Genomic DNA, 14,273 nt, shown 5'->3' on the forward strand with positions numbered 1-14,273 from the left:
CCATTGGTTATTAAACCTGGATACTGAGTTAGTTTCTGTCACCAATCACATCCTCGGTCACAATTTTGATGTGTAATGCTTTCTAAAAATGCCTAGATAATCGAACTAAGAAATAATTGCATTCATCGTTGATCCATTTTAGCCACATTTTCAAATATCTGGACTCTACATTAGACATTTATTTGGTAACTGCCAGAAAATAGATACAGCTGTTAATATAGTCACTGCAGTTTAACTTGTCTTAATTTGTCTACGTTATTATTGAATTATACTGTGAATCAGAAGTGATTTAGTGGAATGATTAATGTGCATGACAAGGAGCCCTTATTATCTGATCACTTTCTCCAGCTATTCCTTGCATGCCAAGATGTGACTAATTGGCTGCTTTTGGGTTGCTTGTGGCCTGTGGCAAAACGTAAATCCATTAACTTTGACTTTCATCCCGAGTGTGTGAAAGTCTCACAGGGATATTTATCCTGAAAGACAAGCGAATCAGAATTGCTGTAAGGGTCATGAATTTTTCATGCAAATCTATATTCAAGGAGTGAAGGGTTTATACAGCACACCGTGCTTGATGGCACAGACCGAGGGCTCAGCCAATACTAACTGAATGTGAGTACACACTCACACAAAGATACTGACTGACAACTGCCTTCCAATTATTAACTCTCCCTTTGTGCCAGGGGCAATATATATTGTAAATTAACGGACTCTGCTTCAGAACACTTAAGTAAATACAAAAGGGGTATGTGTCCCATTCCAGATCTGTCGTTTAAGAGGATATAATTTAATCAAAAGGCAAAAAAAAAAAATGGAAAATGCTGGAAATCTGAAACAAAGGCTGGAAATTCTGAAGTGCTCAAAAGATCAGAAGTTAGACACTAAAAGCTGGAGTAACTCAGTAGGACAGGCAGCATTTCAGGAGAGAAGGAATGGGTGATGTTTCGGGTCGAGATGATTCAGTCTGAAGAAGGGACTATCTCCAGCTTTTTGTGTCTATCTTCCGTTTAAACCAGCATCTGCAGTTCCTTCCTGCTCAAAAGATCAGGCAGCCGTGAATAAAGATTTAGAGGTGAGATTTCCGGCCATTCTTTAGAACTGGAAAAATTAAGAAAAAAGGTAGGTTTAAATTAGGAGAGAAAGGGTAGAAAGAACAAAGAGAATGTATGTTTAAGAAAGAACTGCAGATGCTGGAAAAATCGAACGTAGATGAAAAATGCTGGAGAAACTCAGCAGGTGAGGCAGCGTCTATGGAGAGAAGGAATTAGCGACGTTTCAGGACGAGACCCTTCTTCAGACTGATGTCGGGGGAGAATGTATGTGACAGGATGGTGACCAGAGGGTGATGGATGACTCAGATTAATAATCGTGGTAGTTAATCCGTCTGAAAGAGATGTAAATAGATGGAAGACAGATGGAAGACAGCCCCTACTGGGGCTGTGGGAAACAGAATGCAGCAGTTCCTGGAAATCTGAAATAAATTATCTAATTTCTTTCTTTAAACTATGCCATAATTCACTAACTACTGCTGATTATATTTGACCAAACATGTAGTTTTTAATAATAATTAATTAATTCCTCAGTTCTCCTCTGGGTTTGCTACCATCACTGCGTGACATTTTCTTCCACAAAATGCTGTGTTTGTGTTGATATAATTGTATTTGAAGCACTTGTTTGCTCCAGTCTTTGATTAGAAACATTTGATTTTGCATTGGTTCTCACAGTGGAATTAGGCAAAATCAAAATTTGATGAACTCAGCTAAATAAGATGCTTAATTTGAACTCAGAGCAACAAGACACGTTTTAAGCCTTTCTTGACTAGCTTTGGTTAGTTACTTAAAATCATGAACTTCACTCAAATATCTCTGCATTGGCTACATAGAATAATGTTCACCTAATGTGCACCCTCCCCCATCCCTTTCCAAGGTGTCTTCCCATTTATAATCCGACCATTCTCTCCTTGTCTGTGGCATTGACATAGATGTGGCATACTCTTCAAATGTTTGTTTTTCATAATGCTTCCTAATTAGTCAAATCTCTGGATTACAATTATATGTGAGGCATCATATAAACAATGAAGAATCTTTTAATTAAGTATCATAACAAAAGCACACATTATAATTGTTTCCTGTTCTATTAATCAAGGCTCTTTACAACCCCCCCCCCCCCCCCCCCCCCCCCCCCCCCCCCCCCATACTTCATCAAAAGCAGAGCAACACAATCATATTTCAACAAAAATGAAATGAGATGGTGGGTCTTGACACTGTCATCTACCCCTTTATAGAAATATGGAACTAAATTTAAACAAACATAAAAAAGCTTGCTAAATGTATCATAAACATATCCATAAACCTGGCTACTGGAATGTCCGTTGATATTACATTAGAGCCTCTAAACCTATTAAAATCTTAACCTAAAGCTGTACCTTTTCTCTAGTACTTTACAACTGATTGAGTCAATAAGTTGTAAACTTTGAGGGAACCCCTGTTCATTATGGAGCTGGAGCTGCCGTCTGTGAGGGAATCCCCGTTCCAGCGCAGGTCCGCAGAAACAGCAGGTACACAAGTACAGTACCTGGAAACAAAGGGGAAGCCTCCATTGTGTCCGGAAACGTGGCCGTCGGGCAGGACTTCAGGTCAGAATGAAGCGCAGGGGCCTTCGGCCCCCTTTCCCTACTATCCTACTGGCTAATGTACAGTCCCTTGAAAATAAAGTGGAGGACTTAAGGGCAAGACTGCTTTATCAAAGGGAGCTGAGGGAATGCTCTGTGTTCTGTTTCACAGAGACATGGCTCACCCCCAGCTCCCCAGACTCAGCGGTCCAGCCTGAAGGGTTCTCCATCCACCGTATGGACCATACCCTGGCATCTGGGAAAGGGAGAGAAGGGGGCGTCTGCCTCATGGTCAACTCTGCGTGGTGTTCAGACGTGGCAGTCCTGTCCAACTCCTACTCTCCACACGTCGAACATCTGGCGGTGAAGTGCTGTCCCTTCTACCTCCCAAGGGAATTCACCTCCATCATCCTGACCGCGGTCTACATCCCACCCCAGGCAGACGTCCGTCTGGCACTGGAGGAGCTGCACGCCGTGGTCAACAAACACAAGACGTCTTACCCCGAGGCATTTACCACCATTGCTGGGGACTTCAATAAGGCGAACCTCAAGAAATCACTCCCCAACTTCCACCAACATGTCTCCTGCTGCACCAGAGGACCAAACACCCTCGACCACTGCTACACCACCATCAAGAATGCCTATCGCTCTATCCCTCGCCATCACTTCGGTAAATCCGACCAAACCGCGGTGCTGCTTCTTCCTGCCTAGAGGCAGCAATTGAAGAGGACCATGATGAAGACCTACATGAAGACCAGATACGACCTTGGTAAGGCCATCAAAAAGGCCAAAAGGGACTTCTGCTCCAAACTGGAGGATGAGACAGATGTTCGGCAGCTGTGGCGGGGCCTGAATGCAATCACCTCCTACAAGGCAAAACCAGGAGGCAGCTCGAATGCCGGTGTAACATCACTCCCTGACGAGCTCAATGCGTTTTACGCACGCTTTGATAGGGAGAATACTGATGTGCCTTCCCGATCCGCAATTCGCTGTGATGGCATTTCAGTCTCAGTCACAGAGGCCGATGTCAGGAAATCCTTCAGAGGGGTGAACCCCCGAAAAGCACCTGGTCCTGATGGTATACCTTGGTCGTGTTCTAAAAACCTGTGCGGACCAACTGGCGGGAGTTTTTACGGACATTTTCAACCTCTCACTTCTGAGGTCTGAGGTCCCCACTTGCTTTAAAAGGGCATCAATTTTACCGGTGCCCAAGAAGAGTAAGGTGACGTGCCTCAATGACTATCGACCAGTGGCACTAACGCCGGTGGTGATGAAGTGCTTTGAGAGGTTGATCATGGAGCAAATCAACTCCTACCTCGACAAAAACCTGGACCCACTGCAGTTCGCGTACCGCCACAACAGATCAATGGTGGATGCGATCTCACTGGCCCTCCACTCCGCACTGGACCACTTGGACAACAAAAACTCATATGTCAGGCTGTTATTCATTGATTATAGCTCGGCATTTAACACAATCATCCCCTCCAAACTGGTTACCAAACTCGCAGAACTGGGTCTCTGCGCATCCCTCTGCAACTGGATCCTCGACTTCCTCATCCACAGACCACAGTCTGTTCGTATTGGTGGAAATGTGTCAGCCTCGATAACAATCAGCACGGGAGCACTTCAAGGCTGCGTGCTCAGCCCCCTGCTGTACTCACTCTATACCCATGACTGCGTAGCGAACCACAGTGCGAACTCCATCATCAAGTTCGCTGACGACACCACTATTGTGGGGCGTATCACTGATGGGGATGAGTCAGAGATAGAAAAGAGATCGAGCTACTGTCCATATGGTGCCAGCGCAATAACCTGGCCCTCAACACCAGAAAAACCAAGGAACTGATTGTGGACTTTGGAAGAAGTAGGAGGGGGACCCACAGCCCCATTTATATCAACGGGTCGATGGTTGAAAGGGTCAAGAACTTCAAATTCCTGGGCGTGCACATCTCTGAAGATCTTTCCTGGTCCGAGAACACTAACGCAATTATCAAAAAAGCTTATCAGCGCCTCTACTTCCTGAGAAGATTACGGAGAGTCGGTTTGTCAAGGAAGACTCTAACTTCTACAGGTGCACAGTAGAGAGCATGCTGACCGGTTGCATCGTGGCTTGGTTCGGCAATTTGAGCGCACTGGAGAGGAAAAGACTACAAAAAGTAGTAAACACTGCCCAGTCCATCATCGGCTCTGACCTTCCTTCCATCAAGGGGATTTATCGCAGTCGCTGCCTCAAAAAGGCTGGCAATGTCATCAAAGACCCACACCATCCTGGCCACACACTCATCTCCATGCTACCTTCAGGTAGAAGGTACAGGAGCCTGAAGACTGCAACAACCAGGTTCAGGAATAATTACTTCTCCACAGCCATCAGGCTATTAAACCTGGCTCGGACAAAACTCTGATTATTAATAACCACTTTCTGTTATTTGCATTTTACCAGTTTATTTATTCATGTGTGTATATATTTATATCATGGTATATGGACACATTTATTTGTTTTGTAGTAAATGCCTACTATTTTCTGTGTGCTTAAGCAAAGCAAGAATTTCATTGTCCTATACAGGGACATATGACAATAAACTCACTTGAACTTGACTAAAGAAGGGTCTCGAGCCGAAACATCACTCATTCCTTCTCTCCAGAGATGCTGCCTGTCCCACTGAGTTACTCCTGAATTTTGTGTCTATCTTCAAGTCAATTTACTTCCTATATTCATACACTTACAAAGACACAGGAGAAGGACTCAGCCTATTGGGGCAATCTTATTCAACTATTCCCCTAATTTATTCTCCCTTGCACATGCCCATTGAAGTCCCTTTGATTTCTCTAGCCATTATCCTAACTAAGATCAGTTATAAGAAGTTCAGAAATACAGCATGGAAACAGGCCCTTCGGACTACTGAGTCCATCGATCACTTGTTCACACTATCGAATCCACTTCATACACACGAGGGGCAATTGTCAGAGTTAGTTAGCCCAAAACTCCGCTCGTCTTTGGGACGTAAAAGGAGTAATTTACTGTACAATTAACCTGCCAGAACTACTCTAGTATAAGGGAAGAACCCTGAGCACCTAGCGTAGTTTACTTTAGCTTAAAGATACAGCATGGAAACAGGCCCTTCAGCCCACTGAGTCCATACCAATCATCAATCACCCACACACTAGTTCCATGTTATCCCACTTTCACATCCTACACTCTAGGAACAATTTACAGAAATCCAATTAACCTACAAACCTGCACATCTTTGAAATGTGGAAAGAAACTGGAGCACCCGGAGAAAACCTACAGGAAGAACATGCAAAACTCCACACGGGTCTGGATTGAACCCGGGTCTGATGAGAAAGGAAGTGGAACCAAATAAGGCAGTATGGGGGCAGATGGGAAGGTAGGAGTGAGCAATAGTGGGGGGGAGGTGATCCAATGGAGGGGGGGGGGGGGGGGGGGGGGGGCGGCTGATGGATGGGCAGATAATGCAGGTGGGGGGAGGATAAATAAACTAGTTGACATGTGGTATTGTGGGAAGAATGGGGTAGTGAGAGAACCAGAGAGATAGGAGGATAAAGATAAGGACAGAGGGTGGATGAATTAACTGCACTTGGAGAATTTTGTGTTCATGATGTTGGATTGTAGACTATCCAGGCAAAACTCTCTGGAACTCTCTGCCACAGAGGGTAGTCAAGGCCAGTTCATTGGCTATATTTAAGAGGGAGTTAGATGTGGCCCTTGTGGCTAAGGGGATCAGAGGGTATGGAGAGAAGGCAGGTACGGGATACTGAGTTGGATGATCAGCCATGATCATATTGAATGGCGGTGCAGGCTCGAAGGGCCGAATGGCCTACTCCTGCACCTAATTTCTATGTTTCTCTGTTTCTAAAACATGAGGTATTGTTCCTCACATTACCAATGTCATTTGCACCAAAAATGACTGTACACCTGGGACAGATTTTTTAAATTGCCTCTATCTGCATTCAGGAATGGGAAAAAAAATGAGTACAGAATGGCATACGTACATTACATAATTATAGAGTTTATGTATGCTGTTTCTGGATACAATTAGCGTTTTGAAGATTTACAATCCAGTTTGGTGCACACCCATGAACCTCCTACCATGACACTTCTGGATATTACTGCACTGCTCTCAAACATGCTGACGTTTCTTCCGTGGTGACCTTGAGGCCAACATTTAGGCTCTGTTGTGGTCATAATCACAGTGCAACTCCATGTGTTTGATGAAACAATGGATCTTATCAGGAATGAGTTGCTTAGAGTGATGGAGTCGTAGAGATATACTGCATAGAAGCAGGCCCTTCGATCCATCCTGCCCATGCTGACCAAGTTGGTACAGGCCAAGTCCCGTTTGCCTTCTTTGGGTCAGTGTTGGTCCTCTCAACATTTCCTATCCATATATCTGTCCAAATGTCTTTTAAAAGTCATAATTGAACCACTTCTATAGCTTCATTTGTTCTTGGTACAGACTACCCACTGAGTGAAAAATAATCCTTGAGGTCCTGCTTCAATATCTCTCCTTTCACCGTAAGCCCATGCCCTCTGCCCTGGGTAGAATCCTCCACTCTGGGAAAAAGGCAGTAAGCATTCATGTTAATCATGATCTTGTACACCACAATAACGCCACTCCTCAGCCGATGCACTTCAAAGAAAAATGCTCTTGAATACCCAACCTATCCTGATAATTCAAGCCTGCAAAAGTTGGGCTATCATGATATAGCTGTACAAGTTGTTGATGAGACTACACGTGCAGTTCTGGTGATCAAGCTACAGATAACATCCTGGTGAATCTCTTCTGCACCCTTACCAACTTAATGACACCTTTCCCATAGCTGGATGACCAGAACTGCACAAGGTAGTCTAGGTATAGTCTCACCAAAGACGTGTATTGTGATGTTCCAACTTTTGAACTCAATACCCATCCAATGAAGGAAAGCACATCAAATATCACTGCTCTACAACACTCTCCAAGGCTCTACCATTTATTGTGTATGTTCTGCCCTGCCTTGACATATCAAAGTGCAACTCCTCACTATTGTCAGATGAATTTCATTTGCAATTCCTTGTGCAACCTTCCAGATCTAGATCCTGTAAACTACACTGTCCAATATGCCACCAATTTCTGTGTCATCTGCAAAGTTATGAACAATGTTAACTACATTGTCATCTAAATTAATCTACATTGTCCCTATAGCCATTAGGTTACTAAACACTACAACCACAAATAAACTCTGAACTACATAGACTATTATTATCATTATTGCACTATTATTGTTTGGTTTTTATGTGTATATATGCATGTTTGTGTGTATAAACACACTACATTTTTTTTCTCATTTATTATATTGTTTACAGAGTACTATGTTTACATATTCTGTGGCAGTGCTGCACATAAGAATTGCATTGTTCTATCTGGGACATATGACAATAAAACACTCTTGACTCTTGACTCTTGACTAAAGGGCCTGTCCCACTGTACGAGTTAATTCAAGAGCTCTCCCGAGATTAAAAAAAAATCAAACTCGTGGTAAGTACAGAGAATGTACGTAGCGGGTATGTCGGAGCTCGGGACGTCACTTAGCGGCTCGTAACACTAACGGCAGGTACTCGGGAAATGCGGTAAGCTCGGGAAAACTCGTGAAGATTTTTCAACATGTTGAAAAATGTCCACGAGAGCCCCGAGTAACTACGAGCGGCTATTACCGTAATTCTCCGAGTTCGAATCAGGGGAAACTCGGGAGAATTCTTGAATTAGCTCGTACAGTGGGACAGCCCCATAAACCTTTAATGTAGGTAACAAACAACTATGGACCCAACACCGAACACTGCGATCACTTGTCATATGCCTCCAATCAGAAAAACAACGCTCCACAACTATCCTTTCGCTCCTTCTCCAAGCCAATTTTGAATCCAATTGACTAATTCACCTGGGATTCCATGCAATCTATCCTTCCAAGCTAGCCTAGCACGTCAAAGGCCTTGCTAAAGTCTATATAGACTAGGTCCACTGCACTGCCTCATTAGTTCTCTGGGGGACCTCTTCAAAATCCTCATTCAGATTCATGAGGCATGATTTCCCACAGCAAACACATGCTGATTATTCCTAATCAGTCCATGACTATCCAAATACAGGTAGATCCTGTTGCTAAAAATGTCCTTCAACAGCTTACAGGGTAAGTTCCCTGGCTTTCACATTGTGGCACAGTAGCGTAGTGGTAGATTTGCTACCTTACAGCACCAGAGACCCAGGTACGATCTTGTTCGGTGCTGTCTGTATGGAATTTGCACATTCCCCCTGTGATCGCGTGGGTTTTCTCTTGGTCTCCTCCCACATTAAAAGACATGCAGGTTTGTAAGTTAATTGGCCTCTGTAAATTATCCCTAGTGTGTAGAATAGGTCTAATGTACAGGTGATTGTTGGGCCGAAATGTCTGTTTCCACACTATATCTCTGAATTAAACTAAACCAAACATGGATGTTTGGCTCACCAGCCTGTAGTTTCCTGGATTTTTCCTACTGCCCTTCCTAAATAATGATACATTTGCCATCCTCCAGTATTCCGGAGCTTCACTTGTAGCTAAAGATAACGCAAATATCTCGTCAAGGGCCTCCACAATTTTGCCTCTAGCTTCCCACAAGGCCCAAGGGTGTACTTGGCGAGGCCCTCTAGACTTATCCACTTCAACACCTCCCATACCATTGCTAATCCGTATCTGATCTAAGATATCACAATTCTTACGCCTCAATTCACTAGTCTCCATGATTTTCTCCTCTGTAAAAATGGTTGAGGTAGTCATCTAATATATCTCCCATCTCTTGTGTCTCTGCACCCCTGCCCCAGAAGAGATCCCATTGATTCAACCCTTGACCCCCCCCTCCCCCCCCCCCCCCCCCCCCCCCCCCCCCCCCCCCCCCCCGCATATACATCTCACCTATCCTATTCTTACCTTCACTAACACATGGCACCAGGAACAATGCAAAGATTTCCACCATTGAGATCCTTCTTTGTAATCTATCTCCTTATATTAACTCCATAGCACCTCATTCCTTTTCCCACCCGCGTCGTTGGAACCGATGTGCACAAGGACCTTTGGCAACTTACCCTCCTCCTTGAGAATGTCTCAGCAGGCTGAATTAGTCTGAAGAAGGGTCCCGACTTCACCTATCCAAAGTTGCTGCCTGACTTGCTGAGTTACTGTAGTTACTCCTTTTGTGTATTATCCATCATCTGTAGTTCTTTATTTCAACTACATAGAATGATAATACCTTACTCGGCTACAATGGGCAAGGGGCAATAACAGAGACTATTCCTTGCCCGATTGGTCCATTATACTGAGGGTTTACTGTCCTTATTTTCAAAGGGAATACTTTAGGTCTAGATGCTATTAGAAACTGGATAGATTAATTATGGAATAGGTTTATTTATTTATTATCACTTCATTAACAACCCTGAAGTACCTTCTGGGTGTTTAAAGATGATTTACAATTTGGCACATTCATAGTTAATTGTATTTTTATTGCCTTTAAGTGCTATGGGTTTCTATGGGTTTTTTTTCAGGTACCTTCAAGATCATTATACCATGCCAGTATAATGGATCTGTTTGCAATTGACACCATAATGCAAAGTACCCTTTTAATTTTTAAATCTTCCCAGCTCTTCTACCTAAGAAACTTTGTAAGACAGAAGGACATTGACATTCCAGACATCCAGCATTGCTAAAATGTTAATGAACGGAAATGTGCTACCTGATATATTCTGGTCATTAATGTATCATTGAATCTGCTTGTCTGGTGTGGGTGGACATGGGCAAATCTTCAACAACATTCTGTCAGAAAACTGCAGGGAATTGAAACAGTTCCCCACGGTATTTCTAAACCATATTTTAATCCTGTTTTTAAATTGCTAATAATTGACAGGACGAGTGCAAAGATCAGTATGGACAGTCAGACATGAAGGGCCTGTTTCTGTTCTGTCTGACTGACATGAAATTGATTGTATTTTATTAATTACCCTTATTTGCTGTAATCACCTACTGTACATATGGCAGAGGAAGGTCATTCTGTCCTTTCCTACTAATGTTCTGGCTGCCCTCCATCCAACCCAAAAGGTTAACATATATCTTATACAGTATAGAAACAGGCCCTTAGATCCACCAAATCTGCACTAACCATCAACCATCCATTCACATTAATCTACATTAACCCCACTTTTTATTCTCCCCATATATCCATGAATTTACCTCACTTCTGTACATACCGGGGACAATTTGGAATGGCCAATCAATTTACCAACTTGCACATTGTTGAGTAGTTGGAGAAAACAGAACCACTTGAGGGAACCCGGTTGGTCACATGGAGAACATGCAAACTCCACAGAGACAGCACCCTAAGTTCGGATCTAGTTTAGTTTTGTTTAGAGATACATACCTCTTTTGGGCAACTGAGTCAATGCTGGCCAGCAATCACCTGACCACCGAGTCCACACTGACCAACGATCCCCACACATTAACACAAGCCTACACACACTAGGGACAATTTACACTTATACCAAGTATATAAACCCAAGCCAATAAACCTACAAACCTATACGTCTTTGGAGTGTGGGAGGAAACCGAAGATCTTCGAGAAAACCCACGCAGTCGTGGGGAGAACGTACAAGCAGAACCTACTCCATACAGGCAGCACCTGTAGTCGGGATCGAACCCGGGTCTCTGGCGTTGCAAGCACTGTAAGGCAGAAACTCTACTGCTGCGCCACCGTGCTACACGTCTCAACTGTGCTTTTCCGTGCCATCTCTGATGCTGTACGGCAGTGGCTCTACTAGCTCTGCCACTTTGCTGTCCTTATGGAGGCAAATTCCCTGTTCTAGTGCCCTTCAAATGAAGAGTTTTCTTCTTATTTATTAAAAGTGAATAACTAAAATCATAGCCCATATTTCTGCAGGTGACTGTAGCTTGCTGAAATTTGCCTTGCATCGCACACAACATAGACTTCTTCTTTCGTGTCCATCTTGTTACAAATTCACTGTTATTGCATCGGTATTTGGCTTTAGTCACCACAGTTGAACTTTATGGTTCCATGTGTAGTGTTCTAACTTCTCGATATTTCATGTGTATTACAATGGTCGATCTACATGCTATCGAAGATCTTTGTTTCTGCCTTAACTAGAGAAATGACGCTTCTATAGTCTTCGTGGGTGCCTGTCGAAAGCAAGAGCCAGAGAATTTGAAACGGCATGGCGCCTACTACTAGGTGACTATGACCAGAAACGTCACGTGACGTGACGAAACGCAGGGTCTCCGGCCCGAAACATCCTCTAAGCATCCTCTCTCTCCAGAGATGCTTTGCTGCCAGGTCCATGGCCCACTGATTACTCTCCTTGAAGGTTGGCGTCGATCTTCAAGTCAATGCTCTACTTCCTATTATCTTACGCTGACAAAGATCACAGGAGAATGGCTCTGCGACATATGTGGGCAATCTTACTTCCACCACCGGCCACAAGCCTTTATCCTCCACTCCCAACAGGCGCCATCTGAAGTCACCTTGGGCTGTCGCGACCAGTATAGCCTACACTAAAGATCAAGATTATGAACGAAGGTAAAAGAAACACAAGCGCCTAGGAAACGGCTGAGTCCTCGTCACTTTGTCACACTACGAATCCACTTCCTAACACAGGAGCATATGGCCAGTCAGTTCACAAAACTCCTCCCGCTCGTCTTTGGGACGTAAAAGGGTAATTTACTGTACAGGAACCTGCCAAAACTACTCTAGTATAAGGGAAGAACCCTGAGCACCGAGCGTGTTTACTCTTTAGCTGTTACAGATCACTAGCATTGGAAACACAGCCCCTCTTCAGCCCCTCGAGTCCTACCAATCATCAATCAACTCCACACACATAGTCTCCATGTTAACATCCCCCGCTATTCGCATCCTCACCCCAGCTCGAGAACAAGTTACAGAAATCCCAATTCACTCTACAAACCTGCAACCTCTTTGACCAATGTGGATCGGTGAAGATCTGTAGGCACCCTGTAAGGGCTAACGGGGGTTGAGACAACCTATCAGGGAGAACATGCACAGCCACCACACTGTGGCGAACACTTGAACCCGGGGTCCTGATGGACAATAGGAAGTGGAACCAAAATACGGCAGTACTGGGGGTCAGATGGGCACAGGTATGGTGCAGCAATAGTGTGGGGGTAGGTGACTTCATGGAGGCGGGGGGGGGGGGTGGGGGGCGAGGGGGGTCCGGCGGGGGGGTGTGGGGGGAGGTGGGGGGGGGGTGGCGGCATGAGGGCAGATAATGCGGTTTGGTTGGGAGGATTAAATAAACTCTCAGTATTTGACATGTGGGCTTTTGTGGGGAAGCGAATGGGCGTATTGGAGAAACCAGAGAGAATAGGCAGGGATAAAGATTAGAAGGGAACACGAGGGTGATGAATTAACTGTCCCTTGGAAACTTTTGTGTGTTTCTATCTTTATGATTGGCACACTCGGCTAGCCAAGCCTCACGAACGCATGATTGTTCCTCACATTACCAATGTCATTTGCACCAAAAATGACTGTACACCTGGGACAGATTTTTTAAATTGCCTTTATCTGCATTCAGGAATGGAAAAAAAATGAGCACAGAATGGCATGCGTACATTACATAATTATAGAGTTTATGTATGCTGTTTCTGGATACAATTAGCGTTTTGAAGATTTACAATCCAGTTTGGTGCACATGAACCTCCTACCATGACACTTCTGGATATTACTGCACTGCTCTCAAACATGCTGACGTTTCTTCCGTGGTGACCTTGAGGCCAACATTTAGGCTCTGTTGTGGTCATAATCACAGTGCAACTCCATGTGTTTGACAAAACAATGGATCTTATCAGGAATGAGTTGCTTAGAGTGATGGAGTCATAGAGATATACTGCATAAAAGCAGGCCCTTCGATCCATCCTGCCCATGCTGACCAAGTTGGTACAGGCCGAGTCCCGTTTGCCTTCTTTGGGTCCATAGCCCTCTCAACGTTTCCTATCCATATATCTGTCCAAATGTCTTTTAAAAGTCATAATTGAACCACTTCTATAGCTTCATTTGTTCTTGGTACAGACTACCCACTGAGTGAAAAAGTAATCCTTGAGGTCCTGCTTCAATATCTCTCCTTTCACCGTAAGCCCATGCCCTCTGCCCTGGGTAGAATCCTCCACTCTGGGAAAAAGGCAGTGAGCATTCATGTTAATCATGCCCCTCATGATCTTGTACACCACAATAACGCCACTCCTCAGCCGATGCACTTCAAAGAAAAATGCTCTTGCCTACCCAACCTATCCTGATAATTCAAGCCTGCAAAAGTTGGGCTATCATGATATAGCTGTACAAGTTGTTGATGAGACTACACGTGCAGTTCTGGTGATCAAGCTACAGATAACATCCTGGTGAATCTCTTCTGCACCCTTACCAACTTAATGACACCTTTCCCATAGCTGGATGACCAGAACTGCACAAGGTAGTCTAGGTATAGTCTCACCAAAGACGTGTATTGTGATGTTCCAACTTTTGAACTCAATACCCATCCAATGAAGGAAAGCACATCAAATCTCACTGCTCTACAACACTCTCCAAGGCTCTACCATTTATTGTGTATGTTCTGCCCTGCCTTGA

Source organism: Leucoraja erinacea, chromosome 3, assembly GCF_028641065.1.
Source record: "Leucoraja erinacea ecotype New England chromosome 3, Leri_hhj_1, whole genome shotgun sequence".
Taxonomy (NCBI): domain Eukaryota; kingdom Metazoa; phylum Chordata; class Chondrichthyes; order Rajiformes; family Rajidae; genus Leucoraja; species Leucoraja erinaceus.